This window comes from Anser brachyrhynchus (genome assembly GCF_964034855.1).
Source record: "Anser brachyrhynchus genome assembly, chromosome: 1".
NCBI lineage: Eukaryota > Metazoa > Chordata > Aves > Anseriformes > Anatidae > Anser > Anser brachyrhynchus.
Window position 1 is genome coordinate 22553796 of NC_137694.1, and position 22354 is coordinate 22576149.

General features: G+C 36.9%; 1 protein-coding gene and 1 long non-coding RNA gene across 8 annotated transcripts in view; one reads left to right on the forward strand and one right to left on the reverse strand.

Moving 5' to 3' along the window:
* Positions 1-22354, forward strand: part of GRM8 (glutamate metabotropic receptor 8) — a 347580-nt gene that overhangs the window by 80013 nt on the left and 245213 nt on the right. The window lies entirely within an intron of this gene.
* LOC308187462 lies at positions 567-5534 on the reverse strand. Its single transcript, XR_013944706.1, has 3 exons — positions 3593-5534; positions 2633-2710; positions 567-2541 (listed from the first exon to the last, which is right to left on the reverse strand). It is a non-coding gene; the product is annotated as an uncharacterized lncRNA (long non-coding RNA).

A 22354-nucleotide genomic window follows, 5' to 3' on the forward strand; every position in this document is an offset into this window, starting at 1 on the left:
CAATAGGAGGAAGAACAAAAGTTCAAAAACCTTGGAAAACAAAGAAAATTCAGTTGTTCATTTCGAAATCGAGAACTGAGGCCACTGAAGTGCATGCACTTATGGATGGAATTTGCAAATGTTTAAAGAGGGGGTGAGCATAAAAAGCAAACAAACAAACAAACAAAATATTCCAAGACCTCAATGATTCCTGCAAACATTTATTTCAATAATTTGCAGAATGTCATTAATCCCGTGAATGGAAATGTTTTCTAAATTAAGAACAACCACACCTATTTTCAGGAGTATCAAGGCAAGATCTACTTTATTTCAAGAATAAGAACAAAATGTCCTAATTAATTTTTATGTGAAGTTATTTATTTTTGTAGGCATTCCAACATTAGTCTTGGCTTCCTTTCCTTTATTTTGAGGAGCTCTTTGTATTTCTCTTTTTGCACAGCCTACTCTCTTTAAAACAACATGCACGTTCCAGAACATCAAAGTCTATAACATTTGAGAGAACTACATCTTACTAGGCTTCACCAGTGATACCTGGGATACAGAGAAACCCATAGTGGCACCTTTCCTAGAAAGCCCCTAGATGAGACAGAATGATATTGTACAGTCCCAGGAAATAAAAACCCTTCATCTTATTAAAGTTTAAGCTGAAGATTGACATGAATACTATGAAAGTCTTGACACACAGAATGAGAGTCCATATAATTCAGCAGAGCTTGTCCACATCTTCAGGGCCATCCCTCTTGCATAAAGTGACTTTTTAGAAATTCCCAAAGATGACTGGTATAAAGCACAAATCCATAAACCAGAGACCCTATTCACTAATATGTTTGGATACTAACCAAAAGAGGGCAGTGCTTTTATGTATGCTTTAATGGGTATATTGTAATGTATTTTGCTATAATATTGCATTTGCTGTGAAATGCATTACAACATTTGCTAAGTCCAGTAAATTGAGTGATGTGATTATAAGTATTTTACCCAACATGTTAATGCACTTAATGAAGTGCAGATAATCGCACTGCTCAATTTATAAGAATTGTCAAACCTCATAATTGCTTCCATTATATTGTAGTATTTTATGGATTACATCCTTTCAGAGCTTATTCAGGAAGTAGAAATATTATTTAATTTCAGTTAAATTATTTTAATTGGTTAATATTTTATTTTTTTTTTCCAGAATAATTTGTTTTGGAAAGTATAATGTCCCTTTCACAGAACTGAGAAGATGAAGCCAACATGGTGCATGCTGTTCTGGTTTTCTGTAACACTTATATAGGACAGCATATGTAGCATTTCTTTCCAGTTATGAAGACTCCCTCATCTGTGCATAAAAGACTAAGTTAAACTGTCCCTAGCTTCAGTTTGCATGTAAAACTGGTGTCAGAAATGGATGAAACTGTGAAACACATAGGGGCTGGACCTGGATCAGGAACAAGGTTTTCATGGGGGTGTCAGGTGAGAATGCTGACATTTTTCTGCAAATAAATTAAGGAAGGGCTTACCAGAAAAAAAAGGTAAGGATGGTTTGAATATTTATTGATTTTTTTTTTTGACAAACGTACACAAGATTGCAAGGGATCACAACCCAACTGACAAATTAAGTTATTATTAAGTAGGACCCTGAAGAAGCTAGTAGAAAAAATCCATTGAATGAGATCTAATTCTTCAGCAGTGTTAACAAGAGACTGGCAATTCGATCAACACAAGATATTCTTTTTGTTGTTAAAACATGAAAAATATGTGGATTTATTTTTTCTGCCAGTTAAATGCAAAGAATTTGTTTTTTAAAAAATAACTTACAGAATGATATTGGTGACATAGAGGGAAGTATTTACAGGCCTAGTTATAGACCTCTTATTGAAGTTAACGGGCTTTTCATGACTAAGTCCCTTCATTGTTTTGATATTTTAGTTAATCAGATGTACGTGAGTTAACAATGGTATCTGCAGGGAGGCTGTTAAAGTCACGGGATTCTGATGATGATTTTCTTCCCTTGGTTGAGTCTGAGCGCAGTGCGGGGGGAAGGATTTCAAGGGATGGCAAGAGTTCAGTTCAGATGTAGAATGATTTCCTAATTAAAGAGTAATGGTAATGGTCCGTTCTCCACACTAATGTCTGTGAAATTATAAGGTTCATTAACTAAGGTCAGTTTAACTGGTGTTGTCTTAGCTTTCTTTGTCTTTTTATGACAAATAATTACAAAGGAGACAGTTTTCTGAAAGAAGGACATTTGGCTGTGTTCAGGAAATGTGTTAGTTGATGGAAGAACATCAGTTCCCATATGTGCACTTGCCACAGGCATCACAAGCTTGTGACAAACCCCTCTGGGCTACCTGCACCTCAGGTGCCTCTCAGGAGGAGCAGTGGAAGGCATTCAAGGACTTCTGTGGTGGGTAGAGAGCTGCCTTCTGATTACTTCTAAATAATTCATTTTGCTCATCTCCTCCTTTAGTTGTTATACAGCCATAGAGAATCTTGTGCAAGAGAGAGATTATGTACATTGTGTCCAAATAGGTTTTTCATTGTCCAATAAGAGAGAATCTACACAGAATAAAACAGAGAAAATGAGAAATGAAAGAAGGGAAAGAAAGAACATAAAGGGGAAAAATGTTAAGTGGATTTCTTCTGTTACCTGTTATAAACCCTTAGTTTCTCTTCTGTTCATTTGGGACTCAATGATCCTTGTGGGTCCCTTCCAACTTGGGATATTCTATGATATTAATAAAACAATTAACAAAGTGCAGTTATGTTTTCTTAAGGACTGATACTCTAGGTAGTTTAATGTTTCGCTGGACAGAGGTAAGTCCCTGAATTCTGCCTGATTTTATGTATTTATTCATAGGAAGGAAAACAAAACAAGTTTCAAGATGGACCTTTGTGAGCTAATAAAAAGGACCGTGCAATATGTTTGCTTGAGACAGCATGACATCAACTCTGGAGCATCCTTTCATACGCTGTGTCTTTCTTAGACTTTGCTCAGGCTACAGGGAACAAACAGTTGTGGAGGCTCCAAGCTTGAGAGTCGAGCTTGGCTTCCATATCTCCCACCAAATCATCTTTTTTGCTCAAGTCATGAATTTCCCACTTCTTTCAGATGGTATCCTTATTGATAACTCTGTAATTTTATTTCGTCTTAAATGGATTTATTCAAGTGAAATTGCAAGTGTTTAGTAAAAGTTCCTCTTGGTGATGCCCAAAATCCCAGCGCTGCTCTAGCTTACTCCTCACTCTGTCTTAACTATCTTGGCACTGCAACGGTAACTAACAGCAGTGAAATACAGTCACAAATATGGTTTGTCTCTCCAGTTAGGAGACATGATTTTCAAATGCAACCAAGAATGCAAATCTGCTATCTTGTAGAGTGTATTTTTACACTAAGTCACTTTTTAAATTACAAAAGGATAAATCATAGGATTTTCCTATTGAAACAGTTGTAGTTTTATGGACTATAGGGCAGATCAGTTTTCATCTCAGTGACTGCTGTTGTGTATTTTTGATTAATTAACCAAAACCACAGAACACAGACAATAAATAGGATTATGTAATACCAAGCATTCACCTCTGCAAGTAAGCTCAAATCTTAGTTACTCACGCAAAAGAGCTTTGTCTCTAAACTTCCTGTCAGGCGCTATTCCAGTATTACAAGATCTTCACAATTCATCATTTTTGCAGTCTATACCATATGCAGTTGAGAGTATGGAGAGTTTACATAGCACTTGCTTTTGCTTACCTAACATTATTAACTCTCTACTTCCACCAGCACTAAATTTCCCACCTTTCTAATTAATTCCTTTCAACATGTGTGAATAAATAGATTTTAGAACGAGAAGGAATACAAATAAGGCTAATGTCTCTAACAGCTAGCATGATGTGATCCCAAAATGAGCCTCAGCCTTTCCCTGATTAATTTGCTGAATTAACTTTTTATTCTTACTGAAAATATTGTTCAGTGATCACCAAATGGAAAAGAAAGCAATCGTTCCAACACAGAGGTAGCGTGAGGGGATGGAGGGCAAGAAACTTGTGTATTACAGTAATCCTAAAACCAGTGAGTATCTGAAGTCCTTTAGAGCTAAGATAACAGACACAATAGAAGTGCAAAAATAGCAAATATTCATCTCTAATTTGCATTTAATGTAGGTTCATTATAAAAATGAATATCAGGTTTAACTACTTGGCTTTTGATTCCTGGCAACTAACAGGAGAGAGGGATACAGTTATCAAAGTAAAAGTACTTTTGAAACTGGAAACAAAGCTGGTATTCATTCATCTATGGCAGATTTATAAAAAGAAAGCAAGTAAAGGTGTCTTGTGAACTTGCACTATTTTCATAGCTTAAACTGATTGTCAGAAGCTGCTGTAGTCTTAGTTTAGATTTAGTTTTAGATGCCACATCCTGTGCTACATTCTCAAAGAACTGAGTCATTCCTGTTTTTATAGGGTAAAGTGCATTCAGCTGTTTTTTAATTCATTGTGTTGAGTTGCTGAACTTAAGATGAGTATGTGTACATACTGGTGATGGTAGTGGTGGGGTGGAATGATGCTGTATGAAGGCAGAGACCATACTCCCAAAGCAGATGACAAAGTACTGGGGGGAAACGAAAACACTACAGATGCTGTATGTTATCACAAAGTCTTTTTGTTGTAAAAAGCTTTGATTTCACATATACTTGCTCATGACAGCCTTTCAGAGCAAATAAACTGGGAAGAAAGGAAAACAAGAGTTGCAATTTCTTGATGGTGAAGGAAAACTAAAGATGACAAATAGAAAATGAATTGTGTAGTAAATGATGACATGAGTTGTATCCCATCCATCCTGTCAGAGCCCCAGATGGCCTTCCAGATGTCGTTCTTTCCCAGATGACTTAGCTCTTAGACACCCAAATTCATTGCTTTGAAAGCTCCTGCTAGAGGCTTCTGTCTGTAAGCAGGCCACACCCTCAGCTCAGATGAAGTCCTCAGAAAAACCTGAAATACTGGCTGTGATCAGGAAGGTGATTTACTTCACATGATGGACACCATGGCCATCTCCTGCATTACATTAAGAGCTGACTGTAGCATCAGTGGATGGTGATTTTTTGAAAATGTGTGAATGCCCTCCCTGGGATGGCAGCAGTCTGAGTATACCTGTCTGTGAGGGTGCTGATACGTGTAGGGCTTTTACGTGAGACTATGAGCCAAATGCATGCTCAGAGAGAGTGCAAAAATGAAAATGATTTGGGGAAATTAGTTCAAAGAGTGCCTATACATTTGGGATGTCTAAGGTTGAAAGTAGCAAGAATGCAGGCAAAGATGTAAATTCTTCAAGACACACACTGAGAGATCACAGTATTCAGAAGTTCAGTGTCTTATCTGAAAGAATATAAAACACAAGAACATGATGTGTACAACGCACCTGCTTTGTTATAGGGTTCCTTAAAAATAGTTGTTGTTAAAATAGGATTTCTACTATGAACAAAGAATCATATGTGCAGTCAATCCTTTCTTAATTTAGCAACTCCCAATTTTATCAAATAGGAGTTATATCCCCAGGAATTCCTCTGACAAAAGGGTTCTCCCAGCATCTGGAAGATTATCCAACTAGGATTTAAAGAAACTTACAGAAAAGATAACTGACTAAGAATAAGTCTCTGAGATCATCAGGAAAAGAGAAATAAAGTGTGTGTGTGAGAGAGAGGGGACTGCTTTCTTCTGTGACTAGAGTGGTCAGGAGAATGATATCTGTCCTTAATTTTAATGGTGATTTTAATCAAGGTTCCTGGTGTTGGGAACAAACCTGCCTGATTTCCTTCCTTTCTTCTTCTACTTCTCTCTCTCTTTTGCTGCGTGTAGACCCAGTATTTATATGAAAAACTTGCATTGATTCTTATAGACTGGTTATGGATTTAGATGTGTTAACAAAAAGGAGCTCAGTGCTCTGCTGCAGGGGGAGGAAGGTGAATTAGGAGAACATTGTCTTCTGCAGATTTTTCTGTTGAGTGCCTAAACTCTCCAGAGAGTCAATTTAAGTGGACTGAGAAGTCCCCATTTGGGCCCAGACATTTACATTTTCAATCAGGCTGTGCCTAACTAATCATCTCATTAGCAGGATTGTATTTCATCCCATGTGTATTCTGTGCCTATAGAAGAACTCTTGCAGAAAAGGGACCAGGGAGTTCTGATCAATCTGTTACTTAATGTTATGAACAGAAATGCAGACACCATTTATTTTAAGGGAAAGGATAGCAAATGTCTGAGTTTTTCTTAGAAGAGAGGTCAGTGAAATTTAATTTTGATTAAAATAATTATCCAGTATTCACTAAACATGAGAGCCTTAATGCAGCTGAATGGGATCTAATCAAAGGTCCAGCTAGCTCAGGTCTCTGTCTCTGCAAAGGCATTTTGTAGAAAAACCTGAGGAACAGGCTGTATGTGCAAAGTGATTCACCAACATTTCTTATACCATGGAGTGTAACTGGATCATTTTATTTAATAGCCATTTGATAAATCTGTGCTCACTGAATTTATTCAATTTTTGTGGAAGCCTGAGAGCAGATAAAAGGCCTGGGGATTTTCTAAGCTGAAGATATCTTGGGTTCTAAACATTAAAGAAACAAGCGCTTCTGTGAGCAAGGGCATAATGCAATCTCATTAACTATGGCTTGGTATTTCATGGCTGAATTGGTTGAGAACTCTGATTAAAGTTCTATCTGTTGTTGGGTATTTGAAATGGTTCTGTCCTGTGTGGATGCTGTGGGGTCTAGCAAAAGGTAAGATTAGCCTTTCCCTCAGTGAGAGCACTAACTGGATCTCTCTTCCCTCATCAGACTTGTGCTATCACAAAAGATAAATGTACTTAATAAGCTTGTGTACCTGTATCTCTCTGTCAAATTTGGCAAAACTGTGTAAAAAGCTAGTAGACCTCATATAATGTATCTGGGAAAGGCAGACAGCTACATGCATCCACACACAATATGACAGTATGATTGCATAAGCTTTGTTTCTTTAGGAAAACAAAACATTTTTTTTTTTAAGGCTCTGGAATAAGTAAAGCTTGCCAATAATATGGTCAAAACTTGATTTGGAGCATTAAATGAGTGGTCCCTGAAATTAAAGCTCTTGCAGTAAATACCAGTAAATACCAGTTTACCTTTTTTTTTTTTTCCTAGAAATCGATATATATTAAAGATAAAAAGGAAAAAAAAAAAAAAAACGAAAGAAAACCCCTCTTTCCAAAATAGGCTTCCCCTTCCCCCAGAGAAAAATAAAGGAATCAAATGAAGGTTTTTATTTATCAATGAATTATACATTGTTTATAATACATTGAAAATCATCAATGCCTCCATCTTTCATGTATGGAAATATTTACCTTCCCTATAGTATTTGTGGCATTCAGAACGCAGTATGTCATGTTGTAAATATCACAGTAACTGTAAGTACTGTGTGTGGTAAATGTCAAGATTTTAATTGCACCTACTAAGCCATAGGCTTCTTATTGCTTGCCTAGAAGAAGCATGTAATGAGCATCTCCCCAGGAACTTACATGATGAAGGGATTCATCAACATAGTTTACCTGATGTTGCTCTATGGGTGAGGTTGTTAGTATGTAGCTTTAGGATGTTAAAAATGGAACTTGAGCAAATGAAAAAGAAGTGGAGAAATGTATTTCAGTGATAGTGTCCCTCCCACATACATGCAATTTATTATCACCACAGTTAAATTAATTGTCATTGCCATAATGTGCTTTTTGCCTAGATGCTGCCTAACCTTTGCGGAATATCAAAGGCCATTGTTGAAAAACTGCAATGGGAAACAAGTAAAAGAGAAATTAATTCTCTGCATTAATCTCATCTGATTTAAGTAAGTTTTTGTCAGCTCTGGATAGAATTTAGTTCTGATTATGCAGGTCTGTTTGGGTCCCTCAAGGTTCTGACTTTTGTGGACATTTTTCCCAGGTTCACATCACCCAAGGTCTGCCTCATAGTCCAGTTTGTACTAGAACAAGTAAATGGTTTCAGCAACGCGCTAGGCACAATCTCTGATGCCAGTTCTACTGGTGCAGTTATTAATGACCAAGAGGCATCTCTTCTGAAGGTTTGCTTGAGCTGAAGTTGCAGTCAATTCAACATTATCTCCTTCCTCTGGCACCACAGATGAGAAGAGAAAATATTCTTTTACCAGAGTCCTTTTTCAGTACCCCATTCACACCTATTCTTAATTCTGCAGTCCCAGGGAGCATAATGGTTTTCCTCTGGACTGATCTTGTCTTAGACAAAGATTTATGGAGGGGCTGAATATGTTTTAACCTCTTCTCCCTCACATTAGCTTGCACTGTCTTGCATTCCTACATTAGCAGCTTGTACACACTTGTGCTTTGCCTCAGCTCCTCAGTATTGAAGTATTGAGCTGTGGTCCACGTGTGTTTTTATGTTGTGTTTGTTCCTTGCTGTCACCAGGATGCGAAAAAACAGACCTGAACCTTAGCACAAAGATGCCTCAGAAAGCAAATTTGCAAGTCAGCTGCAAATTTTCCCTGTAAGCTCTTGACCCCTGTCAGTGGCTTTTATGTGCTCATCCCAGAGGCAAGATTGTGCTGCAGGCACTTTATGTTCTTCTGTTGCATTATGTGAATTGCAGTAATGCTTTGCTGTTATTTCTTCAGCTTACTGTTTGCTTTCATTGGGAATGGAACTGAGAACTTCTCCCATTGTCTGTAGATAGACAGATTTAGAAATGCTGGTCTTTACTGGGCAAGGAGATTTTGCAGCTTTGTTAGGATTTCTCAGGAGAATTAAGTCTGTTGCAGGTGACTACAAAAATATTAATTATGTTGGTCATATTTTCAAGCAAGTGTTCTAAGAGATTTTTCATAACATTTAGATGATATTATTACTCCTTTTCCAGAATACCTAATTGCATTATACATCATCTGAATACATGGAGGAAAATATGCTGAAATCTGGAAGTGGATGAAAATAAATGCTTGGGTTACTCCCTTAGCATAATAATTCTTTTCTAGAAAGAAAAGAATGTTTTTACTTCTTTTCACCCTAGGAGAAGGGGAAAATCTGGATTCTATTTATATGTATTACAATTCTGCCCCAGTGACTTTCAGCACATTGCTTTGTTGTATTAGATGGTTGTGTTCAATTATGGAAATAATGCTTTAGGAAGTAGCACTTTTTAATAAAACACATAGAAGTTATGAAGAAAACAGGCTGGTGACCACTGTAAGGTGACAGATGGAAGCAGAATAAATTCAGAAGTAATACTAAGGTATTCTATGGGTTATGACTAGATTCTGGGTCACAGACAATTCACTATGCATATTTGAATAGACATTGACGTACTTCTTGCTATGGTATAAGGATCTTAATGTCTGGCAGCATTGAACAAACTAGCTAAATATCTTGGATAAGTCTGTCTCAACTCTGTTCACAGACCACCAAGTATATCCTGCCTTTTGGAAGCTAGTGGAAGCCAGAGTGGCAGTATAAATGTAGATATCATGCTTTACAAATTAATTAAAAGAAGTGGTTTTTGGTGACCAAATATGTCTGGGTTATTTCTTCAGACTGATTATTTTGATTGTGTAAAGAGCAAGAAGTACAATGTACACTTATGCTGCTCCAAACAAGATACAAGGTCCTCTAAGAGTCTGTAGACATAACTTTGGAAAAAAAAAACACACCTGTGTGTGAGGAAAAAGGCCTTTTGAATCTCATTGACACTAAAGGAGAAAATAGATGTTTAAAAGGCTTTCTCGGCATCTCATGATTGGTTCCAAGTATGGCATTGAGGTAAAAGGTATGTCCTGTAACTGCCTCTCAGAGCGATGTGGCAAATGTTAATAATGACATCCCCTAACTTGATAACTGCAGAAGAGCAGGCGTATGGCACTCATTTGCCTTCCTGCTGAGGCACATGATATAACATGCAGAACCCCCTGTTGCTTTCTTGGGGAATACAACCTCTTGATGACAACAAGAATGACCTAACTTAATATGAGAGTTTAGGATATCTGACATAATGACATGGGCCATACTGGAAGCATGTTATCTCAACCCATGTCGAATATAATCTGTCTGTTCCATCTGCCTCTTGAAACACTGATGCTCTGATATTTGCAGTAAGAACAGCTCATATGCAAGCTGTCTATCAAGAAATATTCATGGAAAATAATTGGATACACCAGTTTTGAAACATGAGTCTAAGAACTGCAGACTAATTCTGTCAGTATTCACGCATAAATAGAGACAAAATTCAATGAATAAATGATTCATCATTAATTACTGCTGTTTCACAGGCACTCAGATTATGATAGGCACATGCAAACTTTGCCCAAAGATTGTAATATAAAAAAGAATGTGTTCCTGATGACTGAATGAATATTATGTGCAGTTATCAACAACAAAATAATATACATACTTTATCATTTTTTTTAGACTTTCAAGCTAAATTGCTCAGTTGTTCTCTGCAGTCAGTCATCTCTTTTGCCTTATCCAGCCTAACATGGTTTCTTCTAATGCATCTACTTGTTCTTCCACCATCCATCTTGAGACATTCTTGAAACACTACAAGCAGTGCATACCTTCTGAAATAATGCAATGTAGCTGAATGTATGTGCTCATTTTTGGGATATGTGGCAAATGAAATTGGTGTTTGCAGAATTATGGGGTATTATTTTCTAGCATTGTGGGTTGTGCATCCCAAATTCCTGAATGTTCATATGATTATTTTTTTAGATAACATTATCTGAATTTATTTGTGACTTTGTGGAGATTAATTTTTTTACAGTTGTGTGTCTGACTGAAACATTTGTGCCATTAGTTAAGCTCCTGCTCTTGAGGTGTCTGCGTTCATTTAGATAGTGTTCAAGGCTTATCCAGTTCAGATGGTTGCAGGGTTCAAGAACTAAAACATGACAAATTTCAATATTTTAATGCCTTTAATGATACTGTCATTTGAACAAATTGACCAACTACATTAGCTATGAATTTGCACCACTCTGTAGCATTTAAATTTTTTTTTTTTGGTGGTGATTACCACAGTCAGTACATGCACTGATGCCACATGTAGCAGCTGTCATGTAATATCATTCGGAACAAGTTTTTCTGTGACTGCAAAACACAAAATGCCACTAGAGAAAATGTGGAGCTCAGACAGAAAATACAAACCGTGATGAATTTGGATCCATTCTGGCAGTCAAAGAAATAGTGCACCTGTTCATATCTGGTGATAGAAATGCAAAAATTTTAATTCAAACTGATATTGCTTCCTGGAAGTACTAACTACAGATGATTTATAGCTTTATAACCTAATGTGGCAGTCCCTAGAAAATTTCAGTGAAGGAGAAAAACTGTCTGTGTTATGGACTATGGTGAAAATAATTTTTTGTTTCTACAATTCAAATCCTTATCTTTGAGTTCAATTATATAATTTAGATATAAAGAACACATGGAGACACTGTATAAAATCTTCACTGAGACAGCTAAACTGAGCTTTAAAAAACACCTTGAGAGAAGATGGCATAGTTAAAGAAATGCAGGTCTTCATGTGAGTGAATTTGAAGAGGTATGAAAATACTGGACTATATAAAACTGAGATCATATCTGCCACCGCTCAAATCGGTCATTCACAGCTGCCCATCCATATGGCCCACTGGGATCACTGTACATGATTCCTTAAGCAATGTGACAGAACTTGTAGTAAAATTTGGGCCAGTTGTTACTACAAGAACAGTATAGCTGAGAAAGAATGACAAATTGTTTTTGTTCTTTAATATTTGGGTGTTTCTTTCATGGTACAGATTTTATTTCAGTTTCATTGTGTTAATGGTATTATAAATTTTTATTTTATTTTTTTTTTCCCCCCAAAAATCCAAAAGAAACTGCAGAAGTGAAATAAATGTTTTGCTGTGGTATTCGGAATATCTGTGTCAGTTAAAGGAACTGAGCATTTCTGCTGCATTTTTTTTTTTTCCGTCTCAGTAAGAGTAACTCTCCATAGATAACATGCGTAGTAAACAGGTCTGTTTCCTGAGGGACATATTTAGTCACTAGATACCCGATTTGTTACAATGGCATGTCATGCCCTCTGGTCATCCTAATGTTTAATCAGTACTTGGAAGCAGCAGTAGTAGACCAAGACCTATTTGTGTGCATATCCCTTTTCTGTATCCTCACAGCCTGCGGCTATTAAAGGAAAGTTCTGTAGTGAAAGTAGCTCCAAGACCAGGAAGTGCCAGAACTTTCTTGCCTGTAGGTGAGAAACCTTCCTGTGTCGTAGAGAGAAACCCAACATCTCAGCCCACCGAGCGTTCAGTTCACTGCTGGTAACAGGCTGCTCCAAAAGTTTTTCTCTTAGGCCATCTTGTCCTCTTGTTCTCACTGCCTATCACCTCCTTTCTGTTCTTTCTCTTCCCTTGTTGTCCTCCTTCACTAATCTTTTACTTTTTACTCTTTTAACTTTTCTCTTTCCTCCTAGCTTACATACTAAAGGCTGCTGTTATACCAGTGGCTCTTTTGTATGTTGTATGCATTCTCCGTGGGTTTTGTTTTGATCTTTTTGTGATACAAGCACCAATAGAGCAGATAGTGCGTCCAAGTACATGGTAAAGTGGTACTGCCCTGTAGAAAGTATCAAAATGTAAATAATCATGTGAATAACTATTCCTCTATTTCTTGTTGTCTAAAGGTCAGGAAGCTGAAATTCATTGTGAATGCACAAGACAGGTCTGTGGATACTGATATTGTTCATGTACATGGTATTCTAAGTGCCACAGCAGCTAATTAAATAAGAGCTATCATAGGAAAATGCATGAAAACAGGGGGACACTAATCCAGTTGTAGAGGTAGTTTTCAAACAGGGTGACAGTAATCCAGTTGTAGAGGTAGTCTTCATTGTCTTATCAACATTCGTATCAGAAGAATGTAGGGTAAGAAATGAGGCTCGTTACATATAGTGAGGGAAAATTTATCTCAAGCATTTCCAAATATTAAGCCTGTGTCCATGGCATGCACAGTGGAACAAACAGGCATATGGAGCAATCTTCACCTGTTCTGTGTTAAGGGTTCAAACACTGTATATTTTGACAGTACTAATTATCATAAGCTGCCTTATAGACAGCATGTAAAGATGGTGGCACATTTAGAAGACAATTTCTCTCACCTTACATGTTTTTAATAGGATGAGGTGAACAGTACTCTGGTATGGCCTGTTTCTGTCAAATGACTGTAAACATAAGCGGGATGGCTACCTCATATGCTATTATCTAACATTTAGACATTGAAATTTAGGTGATACTGCTGTCACCTGTGATTGCTTGATTTATATGCACTTTCTGGAGAACAGACAAAATATTCAGGCCTAGGGCTGGTGAAACATTTTGCCTTTTTTATTTTGTCCCCATATGGGCTTGTTCCACACAAGATGCTTCACAGCACAATGAAGATAAAGGCAATGAGGTCTACACGGAACAATCAACTGAGTGCCTTTTGGCACTAACAGATGTTCAGTGGTACGAGTACAACATCAGAGTGGACTCTGATGTTGATTTGCCTTGGATGCAGTCCCCTGCTTTCTACATCTGTCGGCTCATCACTGGTGATATATAACAGGATACCTATAACCAGGGTAGCAGAAAGCATTGTGCTTCTGTGTCAGGCACACCTAGGGCACAATCATGCCACATAATAAACTTCTGATAAATGTTCATTTTACTTCTGTTTTAACTCTGTATTTCTGTAACCATAGCATGAACACACATCATATGGCAGAGGAGCAGGGTGGTCTGCTGCAGTGGTCCCCAAAGTGGGGTGCACATACCCTCAGGGGTGTTCAAGACAATACATTGGAATGCAGGAAGAAAATATTTTTGTACCATTAATAAAATAGAATAAACACATTTTAACAATAATGTTTATTTCATCTTTATCTTATAATTTTTAATTTTTATTTCTCTGTATGCTTTATAATAATATGTTAATATAGTAGTACATACATGTGTCGTTTATAAATAAATACACATATATTGGGGGTGTATACTACTTTTTTTTTTTTTTTTTTTACTGATAGGGGTTTGGACACCACTTGGTGACCCTTTGCCTAGTGGATATGATAATATTTAAATTGTGACAGCAAGACTTGTTAGCGAACGTTTGCTCTTCACTGTATTTTTGATAGGTTTCATGAAACTAAGGGATTTTGCTCCGTTGATCTCATCTGATGCAGAAATTGGCCCTTGTTTATTCTAGGTAATGCTACCTTGAGCTATACTCAAGGCAATAAACCTCTGTCAGCATTTAGTGGAAAACAAAATATGGCCTCTAATGGAGTCTAGAGAGAGCAGAAGGTAGTAATGTCAACGTAGAGGTTTTAAAATATATTTAGAAAGAATAAGTCTTGAAGAAAAAGATCTTGCTTGGGAGCCCCTGTTATGAAATTTTAAAAGTAACAACATACATAGTCATTTCTTGGCAGGGCTGCCTTTGGGACAGGCAAAATTGATCAGGAGGCTACCTCTGCCTCCATCTTTTCAGATAGGCAGCCAGGCTTGGATCCAAGTTTGTGTTTTGCAAATGGATGTTATCCCCTTATTAACAGAGCAAAACCGCATACCTATAATGCTTTGTGGGTTTCATCTGTATGACCGGATATTTCACCTTTCTTTGCCAGATCATGAGCTGTCATAAATTATTTATCCTTAGTTTCAAGCTTGGGGACTAGATCTGGTCATGCTGGAATCCAATAGCTTAGTAAAGACCCATAGAAAGTGTTTTCTGTAGTTCTGATTCAGTTTCAGAAAGATATCAAGAGAGATCAATGAAGTGCCGTGGAGAAGGATAGGAACAGTGCAGTGATGATATAAGCCATGGCAAGTTTACACTGAGCTATCTGTGATTCTGCCTGTGCAGGAAGAATTGTCCTGTTTAGCCAGCAGCAAATACCATCAAACACTGTTTCCTACTGGAATAAGTGTCAAGACTGTATTACATCAATTTCTTGTCTTCTAGCACAGGAAGAGGCTGCTCTTTCAGTAATGAGGAAGATTCTACCTTTCTACCATTTTTCAAATCTACTAAGTAGTTTTTTAGATCAGTTTGGGATCTTTGAATTTAGTTTGCAAGACTGATTTTCAGTTTTCCTGAGCAACTGAATTTTTAAATTAAGTCCCTGGGAGCAGTAGGACTGAACATGTCTGAAAATCAGTTCCTAGAGGTCCTTTAAATGTTGGTCATTATTATTATTATTTTCATTTGGAGTTTTTTGTTTGAAGAACTTGTTATCAAAGGATTGCTTTTCTGAGGCAAAACAGTGACTCTCATCAATAATCATCTATATAAAGATGAAAAATATTAATATGACCCAGTAAGCATTCTTTTTCCAGAATGATGGGCATTATTCCTGGATTATTCCTGTAAACTAGGAACATCTGGAAATATTTCCTAAGGTTACTGCTGAAAATCTCCCAGTTCTTCTTTCAGATGTATCTGAGTTTCTTAGTCATGCTTTTCAAGACTTGAATGGTGATATTCCTCTGGGACAGCTTCAAGTTCTCCATCAAGTTATCTTCATTTTCATAATTTCATCATTTTAGAAGATGTCACTTTACATAAAAGCACATAAAAAATTATAGGGGACATAAATTTAATGCATCATTTATAATACTGAAGTAATGGTGTGGACACATGCTGCTACCCTAAATGTGATGTAACTTGTCTATGGAGTGTGTATGTGAGTATTTACTGCAGAGCAGTGGCAAATATTCTTCATAATACTGTGCCAACATATCTGGTTGTAATTTATCTGTGTTCCAGTTCCTTAGATAACCAGATAACATGTATACAGTCCAAGCCTGAATCTTTACTTTGAGTCTTTTTTTTTTCCCCCCACACTGTTCAGATTCCTTTGATATTAGTGTTGTGATGACTTAGTTTGCATTCTAATGTTTAAATGCCTAGTGTACTTGTCATCCTGTAGTGAGAAATGGTCATACTCCCTCTGGCTCTACACTAGACAGCACTGGTAGATAACAGAGACTGGGAAACACAGGTAGGAAGAGTCATAACAATGCTTAAAATGTGGATTAAAACAAGAAGTAGCATATGCTATTTTTCCTACTCTTAGAGTTCTGTTGGAGAATATTTAGGAAGCACACTTGGTTGAACTGTTTGTGGTTTAGGTTTGCAAAAGTGCTCTGGAATCTCACATTTCATGTTAATGAAGTTAATCAGAGTGTGAAGTAAACTGTTTACAAAGAAGAGAGAGAAGACGGGATTAATGTTATCTGGGAAGGGAAGTGCATCGTAATTTACCAGTTTTGTTCTCCCAGTCTGTTCTGAACCACTTTCAAATCATCCGAAATAAGAAAGATCCTTGTGCTTATGTTCTTAAAATTTTCATGAGTTGATCATGAAACAGCTTGTTTTCTTGGGTTGCTTCATAAAACAATTACAATCTTGTCTTCCTGTACCTTAATTCCATTAAATAGTTTTAATTCTCTTTTTCTGTTAATAATGTCCAAAGATTTCCATCAAATTTGTGATCCTGATATATTATTCACTGTACTGATACACAGATTTGCTGTCCCAAGACTCCATAGTATATGGAAACAGGATATGAATTATTATAAATGATAGTTTGATTGGAGGAAAGGAAACAATAAATAAATGTAGTGTAATGTAATTCACCTTCTCTGCACCTCAGTTGTTTCATGTTAGTTAATGTATACATAGATAGTCCTTTCTACTGAGCAAATTGGCATTACTAAGCAACAGATTATTTTACAGAGATTGGAGCAAAAGTGTATGCTGAGAAGGTCCTCCAAAGAGAAGAGGGAAAAATTGTAATGGATTTTTCAGAGATATTAACTTGCCTTGTGGAGAAGGAAAAATCATAATAAAAAATTGTCTGTTCCTTATGAAACATTTCTTCATAGAGAAGGTTTCTCAAAAAGAACAGCAGAGTTCGTAATTCTAGTTGAGACAGTGTTAAGATTTTTTTATTTTCCAGAAGGTACAGAATTTCACTATCTTATTTTGACTAGAACCTGACTGGAGAAAATGGTGTTGTACTCTGCACTCACTACTGAAGCCTCACTATGACTTGAATAAAAGCATGCATTTTGCAGTGAAAACCTGTAGATATACTCTTGTTCAGAGATTTTGTGCTGCATTATAAGACAAAATTTGATATATAATGTGGTTTTCTATGAAAAATCTTAAAAGTTTGTTTCTATAAAATTATTTCTTGTTGTCAAACTCAATAAGGGAATTGAAATAAAGGAGAAACAATTATCCTGTTTGTACAAGGTGAATTGGCAGAGATGTTATAAAAGTGAGATTTGAAATAATAATAAAAAAATAAATTGTTGTAACATAGAGCTTTGTCAAGGTACTACATTGGTTAATACTATCACTACATCACAAAACAACTCTTAAAAAAGAGAAATCACTGGAAAATCTGTTTCTTAGACTTATTGATTGTGGAGATGTGTTTCTTATTCATAATAATGAACACCTCCAAAACGCAGGGTTTTAATAGCCTAAAAGGAAATGAATGCTCAAAAAAGTTTTGTAAAAGTAATAAAGTAATTGGTTATGTGTTGCCATTACATTAGGTCTTCATGGAAATGTTGAGTATGTATAAGCTAAAGTGTTCTGTATTCTGAATCCTATTGAATAGGATTCTGGCTAACTTCTGAATTTCTAAGTTGCCACAGATAAAGGGGCTTTTAGTCCTCAGCAGTTAGTCCCCTGGTTCCCTGCTGTTACTTCAGAATTTTGTGGGTGTCTAGTGTGCCTTTCTCCTTTATTGCTGATTTCTGAGTGCTGTGCCTGATGTGACCTGGTGAAAAGGACAACGTCATACTGTAGACTCAGTGTGGGCTGTACTTCATTTGCACTGAGGCTGAATTTGTCTTGGTGGGTAAATTACTGGAGCAATCCTGCAGTTTTTGTTGAAATTCAGATAGATGACATAGGCTGCAAGTGACCTTGTAATCTCAATCTACCCCTTTGCATAATGATCTTCTATCCCTCACTAGAGCAAATCTTTTTTTTTTTTTTCTTCTTCTTCTTTTTTTTTTTTTTTCTGGAATGAATGAAAAAATAGTAATTATGCATTTATGATGTAGTTTTTTTTAATGTAAAGTACACTGAGACAGTGTTTCACAGTACAGTACTGGCAGGTTCCTAGAGAAGATTTAAAGAATGGGCAAGAAAGAAGATTGATTATAACTTGGGAAAATAATCCCAAACACCTTCAACAGGAAGAAGATTGATGGAAATCAATAATGTTGAAAAACAAACCTATGGGCAATAATAGACAATCAGATATAAGTTCGTTGTGAAATATGGCAGCAAAAAGTCAAGGCAGTTTAGAACTGCAGCATATTTAGAGGCATCACAGTTAAAACAGAAGGTGACAATGCCCTTTTCTGAGAGATGTTAACACTACAGCTAGAAAAAATGCTACAGTGCTGGGCAATTCAGAACTAAAAAGATGCTAAAAAAATCAGAAAAGTGCTATGGATAGCAACTGCTGTGGTGAAGAACCTGAAACTATTACCTTGGGAAGAAAGAATAAAGACAAAAAAGTATTTCTGATTATTGCTCCTTGAAAAATGTTTTTTTTTTTTTCTCTCACAAAATATAGCTTTACATATGTAACTTTTTTTTTTAAAATAAAAATTGAATTATTATTTTCCTTCATTTACTGAAAAAAATTACATTAATTTTATCTAGAAATACATATGGTATGATTATAGTAACAGAAATTACATTGATATTCTGTATTTTTTATTTGTTACATCACCATTTTATATTTTGCACAGTGGTTTTACATTATCAGGAAACGGGCAGAATTCAGAAGGTGAAAGAAAGGAATGTGATGTTTACATATTTTTAGGGAGGTCACTTTGCCTCCAGCTGCTGCTCCTGAAAAGCGTACGTCTTCTGCTGCTCTTGTACTGCATCAGCCAGGGTAGAGTCAGTACCTCAGGTGCTGCTGGGCCCATAGGAGGCTAGGCACTTATAGCACCTGAAGCAATGCTGGATGTCCACATTTTGGTGACCGAATTTGATTTAAAATATTCATATAAAGTAATTTCAGTTTCTTCATACTGGTCTTTCTCTTAATTTCTTTTCTTAAAGAAGTTGGCAAAAACACCTCCAACCAAAATAAAATTAAAAAAAATAAATAAGAACAACCTCTATAAACAGCTGACATTCCAGAGCAGAAATTGTCTCAATTTCTGATAGAAATCCACCAAAGTAATATAAAAAGTGAGGAAGTGTTGACAAAGGAGGTTCTAGATGAACAAGGAGGATCTAGATGAGTGTCAGGAAAGCTTTCCAGACTCTTAGAGTATCAATCTGAGTGTTAGCTTCTCATCTGCCACATGAAGGAAAGACCGGAATTAAACAATTGTTTTTTGTTTCACTTGGTACTGTTATAATAAGCTCAGAACATGACAGCCAAAGCAGACTTCAAAGGTGTACTTAATACAGCTTTAAGGTTACCAGAGGATAAAAGTAGACGTGAGGTGAGAAGCTCCCATTGCTGAGCATGCACAAGCATACAACTGTAGATATGCAAGGAGTCTGGAGCTCTCTAGAGCGTGTGTCTATGTACTCAAAGGACTGTATTATTTAGTCAGTTTTGAGGTTATTAAGTGACTAAATTCTCAGTGTTTCAAACTAAGGTGGTTTAAGACAGTCTGGATCCTGATTTCAGTCACTGAAAAGATAAGGACAGCTCTCCGCAAAGAGCCCCAGCAGGAGCAGGCCCCAGGCCGGAGCTGCAGCCCGTGGAGAGGAGCCCACGCAGGAGCAGGGGGTCTGGGGGGAGCTGCCGCCCGTGGGGGACCCGTGCTGGAGCAGTTTGCTCCTGGGGCATGGACCCCGTGGTACGGGCCCATATTGGAGCAGTTCTTGAAGAGCTGCTGCCTGTGGGCAGCCCCCGCAGGCTCAGTTTGGGAAGGATGGCATCCCGTGGGAGGGACCCCACGGGGAGCAGGGGCAGAGAGTGACCGTGAAGGTGTTCCCCTTCCTACTCGGGGAAAAGAGATAGAAGAGAGTGGATGGCGGTGGGTAGGGGTGGGTGGAAGGTGTTTATAGTTTGCTTTTAGTTTCACACTGCTCTAGTTTTCTATTGATAGGTAATAAATTACATTAACCTCCCTATGCTGAGTCTGTTTTGCTCGTGATGGTAACTGATGAGTAATTTCCCTGTCCTTATCTCAGTGCTTGAGCCCTTTTTCATCACTTTTTCTCCCTTTTTCCTTTGAGGAGGGGAGTGAGAGAGCAGCTGTGGTGGACTTTAGCTGCCCATCAGCATGAAACTACCTCACCACCTCACCTACAGTTGTCCTTGCCTTTTTCATATGTGATAAATATGGAATATTTTTCACTAGTTCCTCAACCATGTCTGAATGATTGGAAATGGCCACCCCAGTGGTGTTAGTATTTCTACAATATCCTAGCATGTTGGATGTGAGGAGACAGTGTTACTAGGACCTTAGTGATAAAGGCAGGAATGGAGGAAAGTATTTTGTGTGCACAGAGACCAGATTACATACTTGTTGAGACACAGTCATTTGGAGTTATTGCTATACAGCATACTTGTCATATTTAGGTACTTCTTTCGTTTACCTCTCTCACTGCACCCCACATGTCAGTTAAGAATGTCAACTTAAGAGCACCAGTTTTATGGAAAAGCCCTCCAAAAAATGGATAACATCTAACAGGAAGAAAATGTTCTGAGAAAGGAATGAATCATTCAGAAATAAATTGTTTTCTTTCTTTTTCTGTCTGTCTATAATTCTTATGTACACTTAAATTCTCCATGTGAGTGTACCCTTGAGGGTTTGGTCCTCTTCTTTAGAAGAACTTAAGGTTGTTAGCTTTTTTTTTTTTTTTTCCCTTTGGGTTCCTAAAATGACGATAATAAATGTACATCTAAATCTAACTCCATATAAAGTCTTGTTTTCTTTGGAATATCGAGACAAAATGATTATAATTGTTATTTTGACCAAATGGTATCTATCTGAAATGTGCAGTTCAGACCAAAGAGAAGTGTTATCTGTTAAATATCTTTAACAGAACAATATTCCTCTAGCCCAGTAAATCTTTCCATGGATGAAGATTGGGGTAGAGGAAAAAATGTGACAAAAATTAAAACGTTTTAACAGATTTTGCTACATGGAATACTATTAATGGAAGGAATATTTACATTTGTTTAAAAACAACAACAAAAGATCAAGATGTGAGATAAATTGTGGTAATATGCATAACGACAATTACAAAAGCAATTTGTATTGCACTAAAATGCAGTGTTACTCTATGAAAATGTTTCCATATACACTACTGAGCAAGTGGAAAAACACCTGTTTTGTTATATTTTTAAGTTTGGTGATGTGCAACACTTAGTTTTTTATTTTTGTTTTATATCAGTATATATGTATATCGGTCTGTACAATATCAAAGAACAAATAGTATTTAGGAGGATTTTTATTTACCTTCTTTCCCAGCCTTTTGATATTATTTTATGTAACTATACTAGACTTCAGAGATCTGCATCGCAGCATGCAATTATTTAAGGTACTGTTAGATTGCTCAGCATCATCAACTCCCATTGACATCTTCTCATCTTCAGGACGATCAGAACTGTAAAATAGCATATATGCCCTGTCGGAATTGCTATGGTGAGCAAGGCTAAGAAGCTATTGAACAGGCATTTTCTGAACTTTCAAACTCCCCTTTCAATTGTCTTCCAAACAAACAAACAAACAAAGAATTTATTTTTAATTAAGTATTTAATAAATGTCTTTGAGACTTTGTGTGGTTGAATAAATACTCAAATCTCTTGCAGATGAATACTGAACTGCTTTCTCAGCTAGCTCTGCAGAAACAAGAGTGAAGACTGTGCCATAGAACTGTGATATCACTGCACAGGTGTTTTGTCATTTGAAAAGACTGTACATCTGGAGATAGGAGGAGGAAAAGAAAATCCTTCAATCTAACTTTCATCACTGCACTTGCTCAAGGTAGAAGCCTAATCTGTTTAGGTGGCCTATGATGTCTGGGAAAGACTTGGTCTCCTCTGGAAAGTGATTCAGTATGGAGAGTTGAGCCTCCTTGATATAAGCCCTATGTTGGTATCTCAGCTCTGACAATACAGAGGAGCCACAGCGTATAACCAGATGGGCCTACTTAACTCATTCAGTGAATAACCTGGTGAAAACTTGTTAAAAAGAGACACATTTATCATTTGGTCAGAAACAGAAAAGAGATGTATTTCCCATGTACAGAAGTTAAAATCTGAGATAGGTGTTTTTGGGCTGTTTGTGTGGGAAGCTGATTAAGTTTATAGG